The following is an 18,935-nucleotide window of genomic DNA, read 5'->3' as shown; positions in this document are numbered from 1 at the left end:
TTGAATGACTCCAAAACTAATCTCCAAAGAAAAAACCATCCCACTAAAAGATCGGCCAAAGACTTAAAGAGAGTCTTCTCTGAAGAAGAAACAAAAATGGCCTATAGACACATGATGCTCGACATCTCTGACCATAAAAGAAATTCTAATCAAAACAACTCTGAGATTCCATGTCACTCCAGTTAGAATGGCCAGGATCAAGAAATCTAATAACAACAGAGGCTAGCTGGGATGTGGCCAGGAGGGGTCATTACTACATTGTTGGTGGGAGTGCAAACTCAGCCACTATGGAAAGCAGTATGGCAGTTCCTCAAAAGACTAAAACTAGAACTCCCCTATGACCAGCAATTCCACTACTTGGCATTTACCCAATCATCCAGAAACAAGGACTATATCCACTAGCACAGCAATGTTCATTGTAGCACTATTTACCATAGAAAAGATATGTATCAACCCAGATGCCCCTCAGTTGATGAGTAGATAAACAAGATGTGGTATTCACACACCATGGAATTCTGTGCTTCTGTCAGAAAGAATGACATTGTCCCATTGGTAAGGAATTGTAAAGACTTAGAAAAAAATCTTATTAAGTGAACTAAGCCAGACTCAAAGGAACATAGGCTCAATGGTCTCCTTCATTTGTCATAATCAGTGGAAACCTTGAGCTCTCCTAGCAGAGATTTACAATAGAGCAAAACCTAGATGCATAAAGCCATATTGTATGATGCTAAATGAAAGGGCCTCCAGGATATAGAAACAAAAACCATATAATGAGTGATTATTGTACTTAATGTAGTATGTTATTGCTCATCTCTTTTGCTGTCCTTTGGTTTTCTCATAGTATTACAGTATTTCATCTTGTTATCTGATATATTGGATGTATGCTTATTTGGCTATTTGAAATAGGATAGGGAAGGGGGGAAACAAGATAAGGGGCAGTGTTGGGGGGAGGGAAATGGGGAGCAAGACATTAGGAAGGGTGTCAATGTGTGTGAAGTAATGCACCTTCTATCTGGTGAATATTATGTAACTGTTCTATTAATTACAATAAAAATATATTAAAAATAATTTGATAAAATTTACTTTAGCTTTTCTGGTATATTCACTTATGTTGTAGGAACTTTCATAAATATGTATAACATCCTTTTAGAAGAAAATATTTCTCTTAACATATGTTAATAACACTTTTTTATTAAATCTGTAGTGTAGACATATTGGCAGAAATTCAATCTGTCATGTTTAGGAAATAAATTGATCTTCTGTGACATTGCCCTCTCCCATTACTAAGAACAGAATAGGAAAGGAAAAGTTAAGTATAGTATTTCCTTCTGATTGTGAAGGCTACTGGGTATATCAGCACCAGCTTACTGATTTACTGTTGCACTTTTTCAATTATGAGATCTACTCACAAGTATAAATACTAGATTTTTAACATTTTTTTATTTTAAATTAGAGATGCAAAAATAGGCTACTATATTACAAATTGTATCACCTTTCTCTAAAGTCCATATATTGAAGCACTAATCTCCAACACTACTAGATTTAGATTTGGGTGCTCCAAAGAATTAACATAAGCTAAATGTGTTCTTTTTGAGAATGGGACCAGCTGGATAGAATGGGAAAACATGGAGATTCAGGGATGTGAACGTGAATATGGCCAAAGTATGTTGGATACATGTATGCACATAGAATAGTCCAGTCTTTTTGCGAGTGTTTTAAGAAGTGAGGAGGGAGAACAGAGGGAAGTGATGGAGCGATTTTAATCTGGATACATTGAATTCATATGTAGAAATAGCCAAACCACTTTGTACAACTAATGTGTTAATCAAAATGCAAAAGCCAGAAATGATTAAAAAAATTGATTTGTAAGGTTAAAAAAAAGGAATACCTACTTTCTATAAATATTAAAATAGTAACATTAGACTATCAATGCATATTTCTATTAATACTTAATATTCAAATAATAATAATATATAATTACATATAGTAAAATATTTAATATAAAATATATTCAGTATTAACTATACCTGTTCAAATGACAAGGATAGCAACTGGGATACTAGAAAATGAAAAAGAGCCTGGATCACTCTTTTTTAAATTAATCTCCTGGTGTTTTATACCCACATTAGTTTTAGATTTTAGTTGAGAAATAATGAATAGGAAATATTATCTTGTGTTGCAAACCCTCCAAACACCTGAACATTCATAAATATTTGTGGGAAGGATTTTATTTAAGCTACTAAATCAGAAGTGCTCAAGAAAGGCTTTAGGGTTTTAACACTGGCATTCAGAAAGGCAGTGCTCTGCCACAGCCTGTGGCTACCATGGATTAATTAGTCTTTGACTAATTGCTCTCTTCTAATAAGTTTGTTTTAGGACTATGTTATGGATTTCAGATGCTTGTTAAAATACTTCACAGAAAGTATGTTTTTTTTTAAGTTTCAAGAGGTGTTTCCTTACATTAATAACAAACTTACAATAGAAAATAAGATGGTTTTATCCAGGGAGTTGTGAAAAACAGTACAGGGAATTAACTATAAAGAAGATGCCCCATTAATCCAAATAGCTTTCATTCTAGCTACATAGAGATGCAGAGATAATTATTTCAGAAACATCAAAATTTTCAAATGCCCTCAATCTACAGTAATGGCAGAAATGAGATGTTCTTTTCCCTGAAGAAATCTTGGAGCTCAGGTAAAACATAATCATGAACATTTTTATTTGTATCATTAACTTTAACATATACACCATCTAAAACACTAGCAAATTATAGTGAGATGTCCTTTTTGGAAATAAGTATGATTATATCTCTTCTATCAATGAATACAAAATGACTAAATATATGGCATGCCTGTACCTATTTCTTTTTGCTGGACCTCCAGCTTTGGTTATGGCATGTCACATTTAAGTTTAGTTCTCTTTCTTTCATTTACCCTTCAGCAGTCACCAAATTCTGACATTTTTTAAGGCATTCCTAAAGGAATAAGGAACAAATGGTATATCCCAGTAAGAGGGTATTTGCTTAGCCAGTGAAAAGCCCTGTGTTTCATCCATAGCATCAAAATGGAAAGGAGTGAGTGAGGAAGGGAAGGAAAGGAAAGAAGGAAGTGAGGGAGAGGGAGAAAGGTGGGAAGAGAAAGAGGGGGGAAGAGAGAAAGAGAGAGAAAAAGGGAGAAAGAAGGAGAGAGAGAGAATTTTGAGAAACATTTTGCCCAGTTCAGTAGATAACATACATCTTTACATTGTTGACCTCTCCAAAATGCAAGTTATCTTCCTTGAAACTATAAAATCTAATGTCCTTCCTTTTAATTCTTTCTTCTGATTATTATCCCCTATCTCCAGATTTTCTTTTTCCTTATAACCATGTTACTACCTTCTTTTTTTAAAAATGTTTAGATGATTCTCTAGTAATGACTCGTGATTTAATTGCTCTTATTATATAATATACAAAAGTGAGTGTTTCAACTGCTCTGAAATCCATCACAAAAGTCTCTTTTGTGCTGAATACAGAAATTTAAACTCATTGTAATAACATCTACATAGGAACCAGAATCCGTTTAAGAATAGTCTCCTATTTCTCAAACAAAAAAAAAACTATCCATTCATGTACTCTATACTATTTTTCATTAATCTGTGACTGTTTTAAGGAATGTAGATATCATAATAACATTTATTTAATTGAACACTTCATATTTGCATGTTTAAAGTTCTCTAATCTTACCTCACTTTTCTATCCATAATACGCCACAATTTCATCCTATGAAATTTTCTCTGTTTGTAATATCATATCCAACCTAGAACTGAGCAACAGGTTCTCTAGAAAATAGGGGACCACAAATAATACAATAATTTCTTGTTTTGGGGTATTCTCAATATATCAGAGCTAAGATGACACATAAAATGAATTAAAATACAGAGTAGTAAGTGTTATTTCAGGCATTGGATACTGCCAAGAGGACAGTTTCATTCATACTGGACTGTGCCTTGGGAAGTTCTTAAGAAACGGAAATATATGCTTGAGTATTAAAGAAACCATGAGGAAAAACAAAGCTAAAAGGAGATATTTAGGAACAATAATTATTCAAAAATATTTTCCAGATAATCACCTAAACATATGTTTTAAGTTTAAAGCATTTCCCTTTACCTGAGTGTGACATTTGCTTCTAGCTACTTAATACCTGTAGTTAGTGACTAATATTCAACCAATTATTCTGAATATCATCTTCCATTAAAATATATTAGACAAGAACATACATGTGTGGAGTAGATAAATATATTCTAATGGTCCCATGACATCATATATCTTAGCCAGACTCCAATGACTCACTGCTGTAATTCTATGGCTACGTAGGAGGCTGGGTACTGAGGATAGTGGTTCAAAGCCATCCTGAGACACTCATCTCCAATTTACCACTAGAAAACTGGAAGTGAAACTGTAGCTCACAGTGCTAGAGCAGTAGCCTTAGCGAAAGAGCTCAGCGAAAACATCCATGCCCTGAGTTAAGGCCTCATGGCCTTAACAAAGAATGAGACAAAGGGCAAAGCATGACAGTGATAATCAAAAGACATTCTTTTTGAAATAAACTCTACTAGGGAGACGGGGTGGGGAAGAGGTGGAAGGTAGTGGGATAAAAATGAAGAAGAAGGCAACAGTGTTCCACAAGAAATGTACTCATGCCTTAACGTAATGTGATTATAACCCCTTTGTACATCACCTTTAAAATAAAATAAAACTTCCAATATTTTATAAACCACATGTCTTTAATTAAAAAATGTGTAATTAAAAATTCACTGCACGCATGTAGTGGCACATCTCTGCAATCCCATGTACTTGGGATGTGTGACAGGAGAATTGTGATCAGTGGTCAAGCCAGGCAAAATTTACTGTGGATCCATCTCAAAATCAAGCCATTGTATGGTACCAGCAGTATGAGGCCTAGTAGGCAAAAGTGGGAAACCTTATGTGAAAACCAACTAAAAGTAGAAAGACTGGGAAAGTGGTTCAAGGTGTACCATATTTACCTACTGATATTTACCTACCAGCCATAAGGAATTGAGTTCAGTTCACATGACTGCCCAAAGTATCTGTAAATGCATTTTCAAACAACTTTCTCAAGGCTTCTATATAGCTCAGTAAATATACTAAAATTACCTGGGTAACATGTTCAGTTTTTTTCAATTTCTCTAAGAAATAAGATATATAATCTAATGCAACATTGATGCTCACTTGAGACTATGTTGAAAATGACCTTTATAACTTAGGGGAAGGAAGGGTGTGAGAGGGTGGGGGAAGGGGCAAGGAGGGAGGGGTAAACAGAAGAAAATGAGGGAGGGATGGGGTTAACAGTGTTTTAAAACAAATATACTCATCTTGCTTATGTAATTGTAACTGCCTTACTCATCATATTTGCAATAAAGATTTTAAAAAAAGACTTTGAGGTTTGAGGTTAGGCATCAGAGCCATGCAGATGGTCCTAGCTACTCAGGAGGCTGAAATTTGAGGATTGCTGTTCAAAGCCAGCCCAGGTACGAAAGTCCATAAGATTCTTCAATTAACCACCAGGAGACCAGAAGTGGTGCTGTGGCTCAAGTAGTAGAGTGCTAGCCTTGCAAGGACAGAACCTAGGCCTTGAGTTCAAGTCTCCTCCCAACCCTCCCCAAAAGTAGACTTAGAAACTGTGACTAAATTGATGTAGTAGGAATTCAAATCCAGGCTTTCTATTCCTAGCTCCAATATATGTGTCTTAAGATATTTTAATTTGAGACAATTCTATTTTTTCCTCTCAGATTAAACTATTTAGGATTCTTCCAAATATCTGGGCCTTTAAACAAATATCTAACCAGATTCTTTTGTGGAATAAGAGTTTTATTTTTGATAGCAAATTTTAAAAATGAATATTTTATGTAAAAATAATATTTACTTTATATTTACTCTAGCAAATATTCAATTATAAATGTTGATCATTCCCCATTATTGGAAGGTGGAGGCTGGAGGATAGCAAGATCAAATCCATCATGACAAAGTCTTGAGAACCAACCCTGTGTCAAAAATAGTCCCTGAAACTATGAGACTAAAGGTATTACTCTCATTGTAGAGTTTTTGCATAGTAAGCAGGAGCTCTGGATTCAAATAGAATGTCTCTAGTAAGGTCACAGAAATTTCTTTAGCCTTCATGGAATAATTAAAACTTTATAGAATATTTATGATTTAACTTTTAAAATGATACACAATTTATTTTGCATACAAAGTAAATGAGTCTTCTTTACTCAGTTTTCCCCAATTTATACCATCTCTTTGCTACCACTATGGTAACTGATATATAGCCCTAGCCTTATTTGATATGGAATTTTAAGTTAAAGAAAGATATACTGGGATGACATAGTAAAATAAATTTTAAAAATCTTTATTTACATTTTTAAAAAGAAAGATGTTTTGTCTTGTTTTGTTGTTTTTCATATATTTTATTGTAATTAATAGAAGGTTTACATTATATTCACCAGATAGAAGGTGCATTACTTCACAAACATGGATACCCTTTCTCATGTTTTGGTACCCATTTCCCTCCCCCACTCCCACCCCCACCCCTCTTCTTGTTTTCCCCCTTTCCCTATCCTATTTCAAATAACCAAATAAACGTACACAAAATATATCAGATAACAAGGTGAAATATGAGATTACTAAGTGACAGCAAAAGAGATGAGCGATAACATAGTACATTAAGGACAGCAATCACTCATTATATGGCTTTTGTTTCTATATCCTGGAAGTCATTTTATTTAGTGTCATCCTATATGGACTTATGCATCTAGGTTTTGCTCTATTGTAAATCTCTGCTAGAAGAGCCCTAGGTTTCTACAAATTATGACAAATGAGGGAAACCATTGTGCCTGTGTTCCTTTGAATCTGGCTTACTTCACTTAATATGTTTTAAAAAGATGTTTTAATTAGTGTTATATGAAAACATTAAACATTGGGAATCTGGATCCTGAGTAACAGTCAAATCGGTGCTGGTACAGCAGCTCTGACCACCACTGGTGTCCTGGGGGTTGGAATTAGGCTCTGGAAGGCTGGCAGAGGCCAGGCGAGTTCCTTCTGCTCGCCTAATGTATTGACAGTAAAACAGCAATGGAACATACACACACACGCACACACACACACACACACACACACACACACACACACAAAACATTAAACATTTATTTTTAATAGTTTTTCTAATTAACCTTCAGAAAGGCATAATTTCTCATGAAAATGTCAGTAGAGGTATTCATAAAGATTGTTTCAAAGAGGTAAACTAGTAATTAGATAAAGGTATAATTTCTGATTCTAGGCAAATTGGGTTGATAATATTTTATCCCTCTAGTGAAGTTTGAATTTCTTCTATTTTTAATTGGATAATTACATTTTAATTTGAGGAGCTTCCTTTTTTTCCTTTTCTTCTTTTACTCTTTATTTCCTTTTTTCTTTCTCTCTTCCTCCCTTTTTTGTTTTTCATTTTGTTCTTTCTCATTTTGATAGCTTAAGTGAAAACTTGATTCTTATTCCAAACATATGAAATTTCCTCTTTATCACTTTGCTTCAACTACATAAATACATATAATAAATGATGTAGTTTTGTTCTACTTATGAATGATTCTAACCTTAAACACTTCAAATGCAAAGTTCTCTTCTAACACAAACTGTATTTAGTCCCTTTAACCTTTACAGGAATTTACTTGGCTTCAAATCAAATGCTGCTTTTTTTTTCTTCCTCTTCTTTATTTTGAGCCAAGCAGATTATTCTCCTTTGTACTAAATTGAGTGTGAGGGAAATGAGTGCCAGAAATTTGGCCCAAACAGCATTCTATTTACTTGTCAGTGTATTCCAGAGAGTTTTGGCAAAAACTAAAAGCAGTAGCAAGTCAGTTTGATTAAATGTACTATATTCATCAAAAGAAAAAATACCAGCACATTAATTTTGCTCCTAAATTGCTAAAGTATGGCTACCACAGAATATGGACTCAGAGTTGTACTTTCTAACAATGTGTTCAATAGAACTAACACTTTGCCAAATTGTTGCAACCTCGTGTTTGTAATTATGCTTCTATACATGCATTGAATTATATTTCATGTATGAGTGATTTAGTCATCTGAGCTACTTCTTTGGAATCCTTCTATGGTGGAGGACTATAAAATATATGCATGTACATACTCAACCTTTGTTTATGAAGCTGAACTAAAAGGTTCCTATCACCACCCACCAAGCCTTGCCAAATTTTCTAAGTGTTCATGCTTACACAATATGTTCTGTGATGAATCCTTGGGCTCATTGATCTGCCCTTTATGCTAGCTCAAATATTGCCACCAATGGACAAAGACTACGAACAATTTTTTCTTTGCTGCATTCTTATTGTGCAGTTAAAATAATCCTTTGTGGCCTCCAATCCATTTGAATAGGGTTATATCTTAATATTGCTCAAAAAGTTTGGGCAAGCCTTGCATCAACAGATACAAGCTGATGTCAACAAAATACTGTCAATACAAGTCAGAGATAAAACATGCATCTTAATTCAGGTAATGAGTGATGTGATTGCTTACTTAAAATTAGAAAACTGCTATAATAATCTTACCAATTAGCGGAGAGTCCCCTCTTAAAAAAAAGACAAGTTCCCAAAAATTTAGTACTTTTAGAAAATATTTTTTCAGGGGCCAGAAGCATGGCTTAGTGTTTGCCTTGCATGCACGAAGCCCAGTGCTTGATTCCTTGGCACTACATACCAAGAAAAAGCCATTAATGGTGCTGTGTCTGAAGAAGTAGAGTGGTAGCCTTGAGAAAACCCAAGGACAGTGCTCAGGACCTGAGTTCAAGCCCCAGGACTGGCAAAAACAAAAAAGAAGAAGGAAAAAAATAATTTTTCAGGTCAAAATTCTGCTCTTCACTAATTCTTTCCTATTTCCGACCAAAAGGGCTTCAGAGCTCAGCTTGGTTTATTATTTTGTATAAATACAATGTCCAGCAGTAATCTGACATGGACTAATGTGAAAAGAGTTGGAGTCAAATAAAAATGGCTAACAACTATGTGTTCAAGAACAATAAAAGGGTGTACATGATTATACAACTTCCATGCTTTAAACTTCATCCTGTTTCCTACAATACTTTGCCTGAAAGAAGTAACCTGGAAAAATTGTACAAGAAATGAAACTGGGTGATTATTTTTCAAGGTTGTGAAACAATGTTTTGAAGGTCCTGAATCTATTTGTCTGTTTTAGTATGACTTCTTCCCCTTCAACTCCCCACAAGGAACCTTATTAATTTTTACCGAGTTCTATGAATAATTCTAGTCCTCTAAATCTGTGAAGTATCCTAACCCACACCTCTTCTGAGAAACCTGAGCATTTTCCTAAAATGTTCTCTTTTTACATAGCAAAGTTTTAAAGATTTTAATGAGTGATATGTCCTTTACCTTCTTTTGTTGTTGTCCTTTATTAGCATTCTTTGAATCTCTAACAAGTGTTAGACCACGGGCCAGCTAATGAGGTAATATGTCCTGTATTTCAGAAGCACATGTGCTAGCAATTAGGAATAAAAAGACATTTGGATCTCATCACATAATGATCCTATACAGTGATCCTCAATTAACCCAAGTGCCACTACCATATTATCTAATGTCCCCAAAGTGAAAAAGGAAGTCTACCAAAATATTGTGGAATTCAGGGTGATAGAAGAATATACAAAAATGAGAAAGAGAATTTAATAATACCACTTTGAGTGGATAATAAGTAGCTTGAGATAAGAGAGTCTAGATTCTTCAAGGAAAAATTTCCACGAGTTTGATCAAACTTAGTTTGGGCTATGTGTAGTTATTAGATTGACTATTTCTTTATGAGTTTGGGCTACTAGTTGTTCCTTTTAGAGTTCTATGATGAAGTTTCACACCAGGGAATATTTTCCACACTTAGTCCACATTTTCTTGTTCCATGTGGTTATTGAAAATTTATTTAAAATATAACACCTAGAGAATCCTCCATGTTCCCCTCACAGTGAAAAAACAGAGCAAAATCTAGTTTAAATGGTAGTCAAATTTAGCTTCCTAAAACTGGTTCAAATAGGGCAGGATAGTAGAAATGTCCTTGCACATTTGTTTGTTGTTCTGTCAGAGGTCTATGAGGCATTTTTTGTGAATAGGGAATATTTATATGTAGTTTATATTCATATTTGTGTCAGTCCTGGGGCTTGATCTTAGGGCCTTACCACTGTCCTTCAGCTTTCCTCAAGGCCAGAACTCTACCACTTGAGCCACAGCACCCCTTCTAGCTTTTTCTTTGTATGTGGTACTGAAGAATGTGGGTCTTCGCACATGCTAGGCAAGCACTCTACCACTAGGCCAAACTTCCGGTCACTTTACATTCATATTTAATACTAACATATAACTATGTAGAAATCTAGCCCATTAGTCTGAGGAGGACTGGGCTCACTGGTAATAATTAGGAGCAGTGCTGTAAAATCACCTGTAATTTTATGGCCTGTAGGTGACTGGAAGTGAATTTATAAAAAATAAAAAATATTAAAATATTAAATAACATTTAAAATATTAAGTATGGAGAGAATAGAGAAGGTCCCAAGAAAAATGAATGACAGAAAATCCACATTCAAGTATTTTTTTTCAAGAAAGACATCCTTAGTACACTGTTCTCTAAATGTGAGTTTAAACTTACCTTTATTGATTAAGTGCAAAACAGGAGTCTCCCTCAAAAGGAACCAAGTCTTTTACCCTTGTGGGCCCCAGGCAGCATATGTGAGTTCCTTCCAATCTGAAAGAATATAATTATTAGAGAAAAAATATTATCATTTGGTGAGTGTTTGCACTATGGAATCTTGGCTTTTGTAGCTCCAGTGACAGGTTTTCTATAACAGAAAAGAAGAAATAATTTCTCCAATTCCTGTCTGAATTCTGATGTGATCATGAGGTCCAATCGTAGATGGGTCAGCTGTGAATGTCCACATTAAGGGAAGGGAAGGGTATCTTGGTTTCTCCAGAGACAGAAAGGCAAGGGTATAAATTTTGGTACAATTGGAGTCTGAGAAGCATGGGTTGTAACATCAGTAACCATGGTAATGAACATATCTTTATAGTTTATTATCTTTGTTTAGTGTTATAGTTTATTAACACAATGCATCTCATCTTGATCAAGGCTATGCCTTTCAATAATCTTTACTATAATTCCCAACATTTCCCATTACTCAATTTTCTTTTTTTTTTAATTTGGTCATTGTACAACTTCGTTTTTAATTATTCTTTTTAAAATATTTTTATTGTAATTAATAAAGGGTTACATGATATTTGCCAGATAGAAGGTGCATTAATTCACATACATTGATACCCTTTCACATGTCTTGGTCCCCATTACCCTCCCCCCCACCCGTCTTGGTTTTCCCCCCTTCCCCATCCAATTTCAAATAACCAAATACAAATATATCCAATATATCAGATAACAAAGTGAGATACTGTAACAATATGACATAACCAAGGGACAGCAAGATGAGAGATAACATAGTATATTAAAGACAACAATCATTCATTATATGGCTTTTGTTTCAATATCCTAGAGGTCCTTTCAATTAGCTTCATACGATATGGCCTTATGTATCTAGGTTTTGCTCTATTGCAATTCTCTGCTAGGAGAGCCCAAGGTTTCTACTGATTATGACAAATGAGGGAAACCACTGAGCCTAAGTTCCTTTGAGTCTGGCTTACTTCACTTAATATGATTTTTTTCTAAGTCTTTCCATTTCCTAACAAATGGGGCAATGTTGTTTTTTTCAGACAGCAGCATAGAATTCCATTGTGTACAAATACCACATCTTGTGGATCCATTCATCAACTGAGGAACATCTAGGTTGGTTCCATATCTTTGCTATGGTGAATAATGCTGCAATGAACATTGTTGTGCTAGTGGATTTAGTATGCCCTAGTTTCTGGATGGTTGGGTAAATGCCAAGTAGTGGAATTGCTGGGTCATAGGGGAGCTCTATGTTTAGCCTTTTGAGGCACTGCCATACTGCTTTCCATAGTGGTTGAACAAGTTTGCACTCCCACCAACAGTAGTAGTGATCCCTCCTGGCCACATCCCCTCCATCATCTGTTGTTATTCGTTTTCCTGATCCTGGCCATTCCAACTGGCATGAGGTGGAATCTTAAGAGTTGTTTTGATTTGCATTTCTTTTCTGACCAGAGATGTTGAGCATTTCTTCATCTGTCTATAGGCCATTTTTTGTTTCTTCTTTAGGGAAGACTCTCTTTAAGTCTTTGGCCCATTTTTTAATGGGATGGTTGTTACTCTGGAGATTAGTTTTGTAGTCATTCAATTTTTTGAGCTGTTGATATATTTTAGATATGAGGCCTTTGTCCGCTGTGTGGTTGGTGAAGATCTTCTCCCATTCTGTAGGCTTCCTAATTAGTTTACTAGCTATGTCCTTTGCCATACAAAAGCTCTGCAGTTTAATGCAGTCCCACTTATCCAGCCTTTCTCTGATTTGTTGTGTTTCTTGGTCCTTATTAAGAAAGTTTCTCCTGTGCCAAGGAGGGCTAGTGTATCTCCTATTCCTTCTTCTAAAGTTTTCAGTGTGTCAGCTTTTACCTGGAGATCTTTGATCCATTTGGAGTTAATTCTAGTGCAGGGTGACAAGGAAGGATCCAACTTTAGTTTTCTGCAGGCGCTTAACCAGTTCTGCCAGCACCACTTGTTGAAGAGGCTATCTTTCTTCCATTCTATTTTTTTTTGGCTCCCTTGTCATAGATTAGGTGGCCGTAGGTCTGCGGTTTAATATCTGGGTCTTCAGTTCTATTCCATTGGTCTTCAGACCTGTTCTTGTGCCAGTACCAAGCTGTTTTGATAATTATAGCTCTGTAATAGAGTCTGTGCTGTTATTGTCTCAATAGATGCGGAAAAGGCATTTGACGAGATCCAACACCCCTTTATGTTAAAAGCTCTGGAGAAACTAGGAATCCATGGAACATTCCTCAATGTAATAAAGGCTGTGTATGACAAACCCATAGCTAGTATTATACTTAATGGCGAAAAGCTAAAGCCATTCCCTCTAAAATCAGGAACGAGACAAGGATGCCCACTCTCTCCACTCCTCTTTAACATAGTATTAGAATTCCTAGCCAGTGCAATAAGGCAAGAAGCAAGCATAAAGGGGATCCAAGTAGGGAAAGAGGAAGTAAAACTATCCCTTTTTGCAGATAACATGGTTCTGTATTTAAAGAACCATTACTCAATTTTCTTATTTTTGTTAACATATTCATTACTAGATATGACTGTATTCTCCCAACTCCATTTATTTGGAAAATGTCTGCTGATTAACTGCAGTGTTATTTGCCTTTGTTGAAATTACTTTGGCTATCCTTCCATTTGAATTTCAGGGCTATTTTACTGTTTTGGCAAAGAATGATATTTAGGCTTGGATAGCAAATGCAATGTATTGGTATATTGATTTTCAGAGTATAGCCACTTTCATAATATTTCTCACAATAATTATTTCTCACAACAATTCTGTCAATCCATGAACTTAGGTTTTTGCATCTTTTGATATCTTCTTAAACTTCTCTCTTCAGGGGATTATAGATCTTATTTCAGAAGTATTTCACCTCATTCCTTAAGTTTATACCTAGTTGGATTCCTTTTACTTTGGTATTATGAATGGATTTATTTATTTTTATTTCTTTCTTAGATTGTTTATTGTTGCTATGCAGAAAAGCTATTGATTTTTGAATTTTTGGTATGTCTCTGAACAAGTTTATTTGTTCTAGGATATTTGGGTGGAATATTTAGGCCTCTGTATAGAATCAGAATTATAATTCTTCCCTCCATATTTAAATTGCTTTTACTTATGTATGATGCCTTATTGAACTATTGAACGGGTTAAGAATTCCAGTAAAATACTAAATAATAGCAGGAAGAGTGAAAATGTTTGTCTTATTCTTGGTTTTAAAGGAAGTAATTTCAGTTCTAAATATTTAGTACAATGTTTCATATGGGTTTGCATATATCACTTCTATTAGTTAAAGTAATTTTCATTTCCTGATTTCTTCAGATAATTTATGTGAAAGAATTTATCAAAGGGTTTCTGCATCAGTTGAGCAGGATTTTGATATTCAGGAACATTTTATTTACTAAATTAGGTACTCAATGTATTTGATGACTATTAATAATAGTGACAACCAATAAACATGTAGGGATTAAGAAGCTATTTAAAAAACAGTGAGAGGGGCCACGAGTTTGGCCTAGTGATAGAGTGCTTGCCTAGCATGCACGAAGACCCGGGTTTGATTCCTCGGTACCACATACATAGAAAAAAGCCAGAAGTGATGCTGAGTCTCACGTGGTAGAGCTCTAGCCTTGAGAAAGTCCAAGGACAGTGCTTAAGCCCTGAGCTCAAGCCCAGGACTGGCAAAAAAAAAAAAAAAAACAGTGAGAGATAGGGAGACAGATTTAGAGGTATGATTGAAAGTGGATAGTAATCATTTTGATATTTCATTTAAAATTGATTTTCCATATTTTTAACCTTTCTTCAACAATGAATATATTATATCTTAGGATTTTTTTATTTTTCACCTTTTTTCATATATTTTTATTTTAATTAATAGAAGAGTTATATTATATTCACCGAATATAAGGCGCATTATTTCACACACATTGATACCTTTTCTCATGTCTTGGTCCCCATTTCCCTTCCCCCACCCCCGCCGCTAATCTTGTTTTCCCCCTTCCCTATCCTATTTCAAACAGCTAAATAAGCATATATCCAATATATTAAATAACAAGGTGAAATACTGTAACAATATGAGAACACCAAAGTATAGCACCAGAGATGAGAAATAACATAGTACATTAAGGACAACAATCACTCGTTATATGGCTTTTGTTTATATATTCTGGAGGTCCTTACAATTAGTGTCACACTGTATGGCCTTATGTATCATGGTTTTGCTATATTGCAAATCTGTGCTAGGAGAGCCCAAGGTGTCTACTGATTATGGCAAATGAGGGAAACCATTAAGCCTATGTTCCTTTGAGTCTGGCATAGTTCACATAATATGATTTTTTATAAGTCTTTCCATTTCATTACAAATGATGCAATGTAATTCTTTCAGACAGCAGCATGGAATTCCACCGTGTATAAATGAGCGGAAGATGGCAGCGGTTCAGTGTGAGATGTACTGAGCTCCTGCAGCGCAGGGGACAGTTCTTTACTAGAAATTGACCCTAAGTAAGCTTTAGCACCACAGAGATCTCAGTCAGAGAGGAAAAAGGCGGAATACCAGCGCAAGAAGACCGAGTAGAACCCCACCAGCCCCAGAGCAGAACAGACAGCACTTCATGGCAGCGCAGACCCACCAGCTGCAGACAGAGCCACACAGAGCCTGTGCGAGCCCAGAGCTGACACCCGGCCATGCACGGACCTGCCAGCTTCATCGAACCAGAGAATCCAGCAATTTGTGAGTACCTCAGAGAAGAAGTTTCCACTTCTGCTCGTGGAATGGCATTGGGAGTACCCCTCCCCCACAAGCTGAGAGCAGCGCCATCTTGACTGTTGGCAAGGACTCGGCCAAAGCAATTGGAGCCTGAGAGGTGATGCTGGCAATGCCATATTTCTAACTGGCAAAGGATTTCCCAAAGATCCCTTAGCCAGAAATCCGGCCCCAGCACTGCTGAAGTCCATCCCCTGCGCCCACCGCAGACCTGGTAAACAAAGCCGCCTCGGATCTTTCAGCTTTGTTTAACCAATCAAGCAATCTCATCCGAAAAACCACAAAGCTATCTCACAAGAAAAAAAGACTTTATGAAGTGTTTGGATCCCAAATTTAGTGGAGAAACAAGTTTCCTATCCTGCCCCCCCCCAAAAAAAACTGAAGAATACCCCTTTTTTGTTTTTGTTCTTCTACCCCTTTTCATTTGCATTTTTAGTTGTTCTTATTTTCTCTTTGCCATTTTACCTACACCTTTTTTTCTAATGTTATGATTCATTCCTTTTTTTTTTCCCTTTTTTTTTCTCCTCCTTTTTCCCACATTCCTTCTGTCACTGTGGTTGTTCCTAGAAACACAGTGACAACTTTGGGTACAGTCTGAATAAAAACGATATCCATATGGATACAGTCACCTGCTTTTTAAACTCCTGGTTCTCAAACCTAGTATCCCTTGGGTAAGAACTCACAATAGTGAGGAATCTCCCCCCAACAACTTTTCTTTGTGTGTGTGTGTGTGTGTGTGTGTGTGTGTTCTGCTTTCTTTTATTTTGTTGTTGTTTTGTTTCTTTTTTCTTTTAAAATTTGTATCATTGAAATCTCCTATATCTACCTCCCTCTTTTTTCTATATATTCTTCTTATTACTCTTCTTATTTTCAAAAGTTTTAGCTAAGTTCATCTAAACTTTCTACTCAAATATTCTACCTGTTTATCACCTTAGGTCAGTTACCCTTACACAATACCTTTTCTTCATTACTATAATAATCTTACACTCCTGCATTATTCTTTTCCCACCTCCCTTGTTGTCTTTCATATTGTTTTTCTATCTCTGGTCCTCTGTTCATCCTTCAACTCTTATAATGCATGGATCTACATTTGATGGTTGTTGAGCAATGCTGTGTATCTAGGTGTTCGATTATACTCTAGGTCCAGAGGGACTTAAATACAATAGAGATTGGATTGAGGGGCTTATTGTTTTGTTCATAAATTGGTAATCTGTGGTTGTATTAGATGCTAAATGAAAGGACCTCTAGGATATAGAAACAAACGTCATATAATGATTGTTGTCCTTAATGTACTATGTTATCTCTCATCTCTTTTGCTGTCCCTTGGTTATCTCATATTGTTACATTATTTCACTTTGTTATCTGATATATTGGAAATATTTGTATTTGGTTATTTGAAATTGGATAGGGAAAGGGGGAAAACAAGATGAGTTGTGGGGGTGGGGGGGAGGGAAATCGGGACCATGACATGAGAAAGGGTATCAATGTATGTGAATTAATGCACCTTATATCTGGCAAATATAATGTACTCCTTCTATTAATTACAATAAAAAATATATGAAAGCAAAAAAAGAAATGCTAATAAAAAAGAAAAATACCACATCTTGTTGATCTACTCATCAACTGAAGGGCATTTGGTTGGTTCCATATATTTGCTATGGTAAATAGTGCTGCAATGAATATCATTGTACTTGTGGATTTAGCATGTTCTTGTTTCTGGATGATTGGGTAAATGACAAGGAGTGGAATTACTGGTTCACAGGGGATCTCTATGTTTAGTCTTTTGAGGAACTGCCATACTGCTTTCAGTAGTGATTGAACAAGTTTGCACTCCACCAATAGTGTAGTAGTGATCCCTCAAGGCCATATCAGCTCCAGTATCTGTTATTAGTTTTCTTGACCCTGGCCATTCTAACTGGAGTGAGGTGGAATCTTTTTTGATTTACATTTCTTTTATGACCAGCGATGTTGAGCATTTCTTCATGTGTTTATAGGCCATTCTTATTTCTTCTTCATAGAAGACTCTCTTTTAGTCTTCGGCCAGTCTTTTAATGGGATGGTTGTTTCTTTGGCGATTAGTTTTGGAGTGATTCAATTTTTTGAGCTGTTGATATATTTTAGATATGAGGCCTTTGTCCATTGTATGGTTAGTGAAGATCTTCTCCCATTCTGTAGGCTTCCTAATTAATTTACTAGCTATGTCCTTTGCCATACAAAAAGCTCTGCAGTTTAATGCAGTCCCACTTATCCAGCCATTCTCTGATTTGTTGTGTTTCTTGGTCCTTATTGAGAAAGTTTCTCCTGTGCCAAGAAGGGCTAGTGTATCTCCTATTCCTTCTTCTAAAGTTTTCAGTGTATCAGCTTTTACCTGGAGTTCTTTGGTCTGTTTGGAGTTAATTCTAGTGCAGGGTGACAAAGAAGGATCTAACTTTAGTTTTCTGCAGGCGCTTAACCAGTCCTGCCAGCACCACTTGTTGAAGATGCTGTCTTTCTTCCATTCTATTTTTTTGGATCCCTTATCAAAGATTTTATTTATCCACTTTTTAAATAAAGTAAACAGCAATACAATCTACAATTCATTGAACATACCACAAAACTAAAAAAAGGAAATTGAATGGTGAGATGGGGTCTTGAGAATGTTGAACGGAGTAGCATTGATCAAGATGATTTGTATTCATATATTGCTTTATGAAATGATACCTAATTTTTCAACTACTTGAAGATAGTTAAAAAATCTCTGATTATTTTTATTTTATTTTTTCATATATTTTATTGTAATTAATAGAAGGGTTACATTATATTTGCCAGATAGAAGATGCATTAATTCACATACATTGATACCCTTTCTCATGTCTTGGTCCCCATTTCCCTCCGCACCCTCACTTCTCATCTGGTTTTCCCCCTTCCCTAACCAATTTCAAATTGATTATTTTTTTAAAAAAACGAATCCATTCTATTTTTTTGGATCCCTTACCAAAGATTTTATTTATCCACTTTTAAATAAAGTAAACAGCAATACAATCTACAATTCATTGAACCTACCACAAAACTAAAAAAAGAAATTGAATGGTGAGTAGGGGGGCTTGAAAATGTTGAATGGAGTAGCATTGATTAAGATGATTTGTATTCATATATTGCTTTATGAAATGATTATTTTTTTTAAAAAATGAATCTCACATCTTTTCTGCCTGGGCTGACTACACCATCTTCATCAGATTTTAGGCTTCTAAGTATTTAGATTACAGATATGAGCCATCATCATCCAGTTTTTTAATTGTCCTATGTATTCATATTACTACTGTATTCATATTACTAATATTACATTTTTGATGCATATGTTGTTTCAACTCTACAAAAGCTTCATTTTCCTAGGAAGTGATATTCTATTCATGTTTTTTCTTTTCCTTTTTAAGGCAGCT

The sequence above is a fragment of the Megascapheus bottae genome, chromosome 13 (assembly GCF_031878675.1).
Source record: "Megascapheus bottae isolate mThoBot1 chromosome 13, mThoBot2.hap1, whole genome shotgun sequence".
In the NCBI taxonomy this organism is placed as follows: Eukaryota; Metazoa; Chordata; class Mammalia; order Rodentia; family Geomyidae; genus Megascapheus; species Megascapheus bottae.
This window is presented reverse-complemented; position numbering follows the sequence as displayed.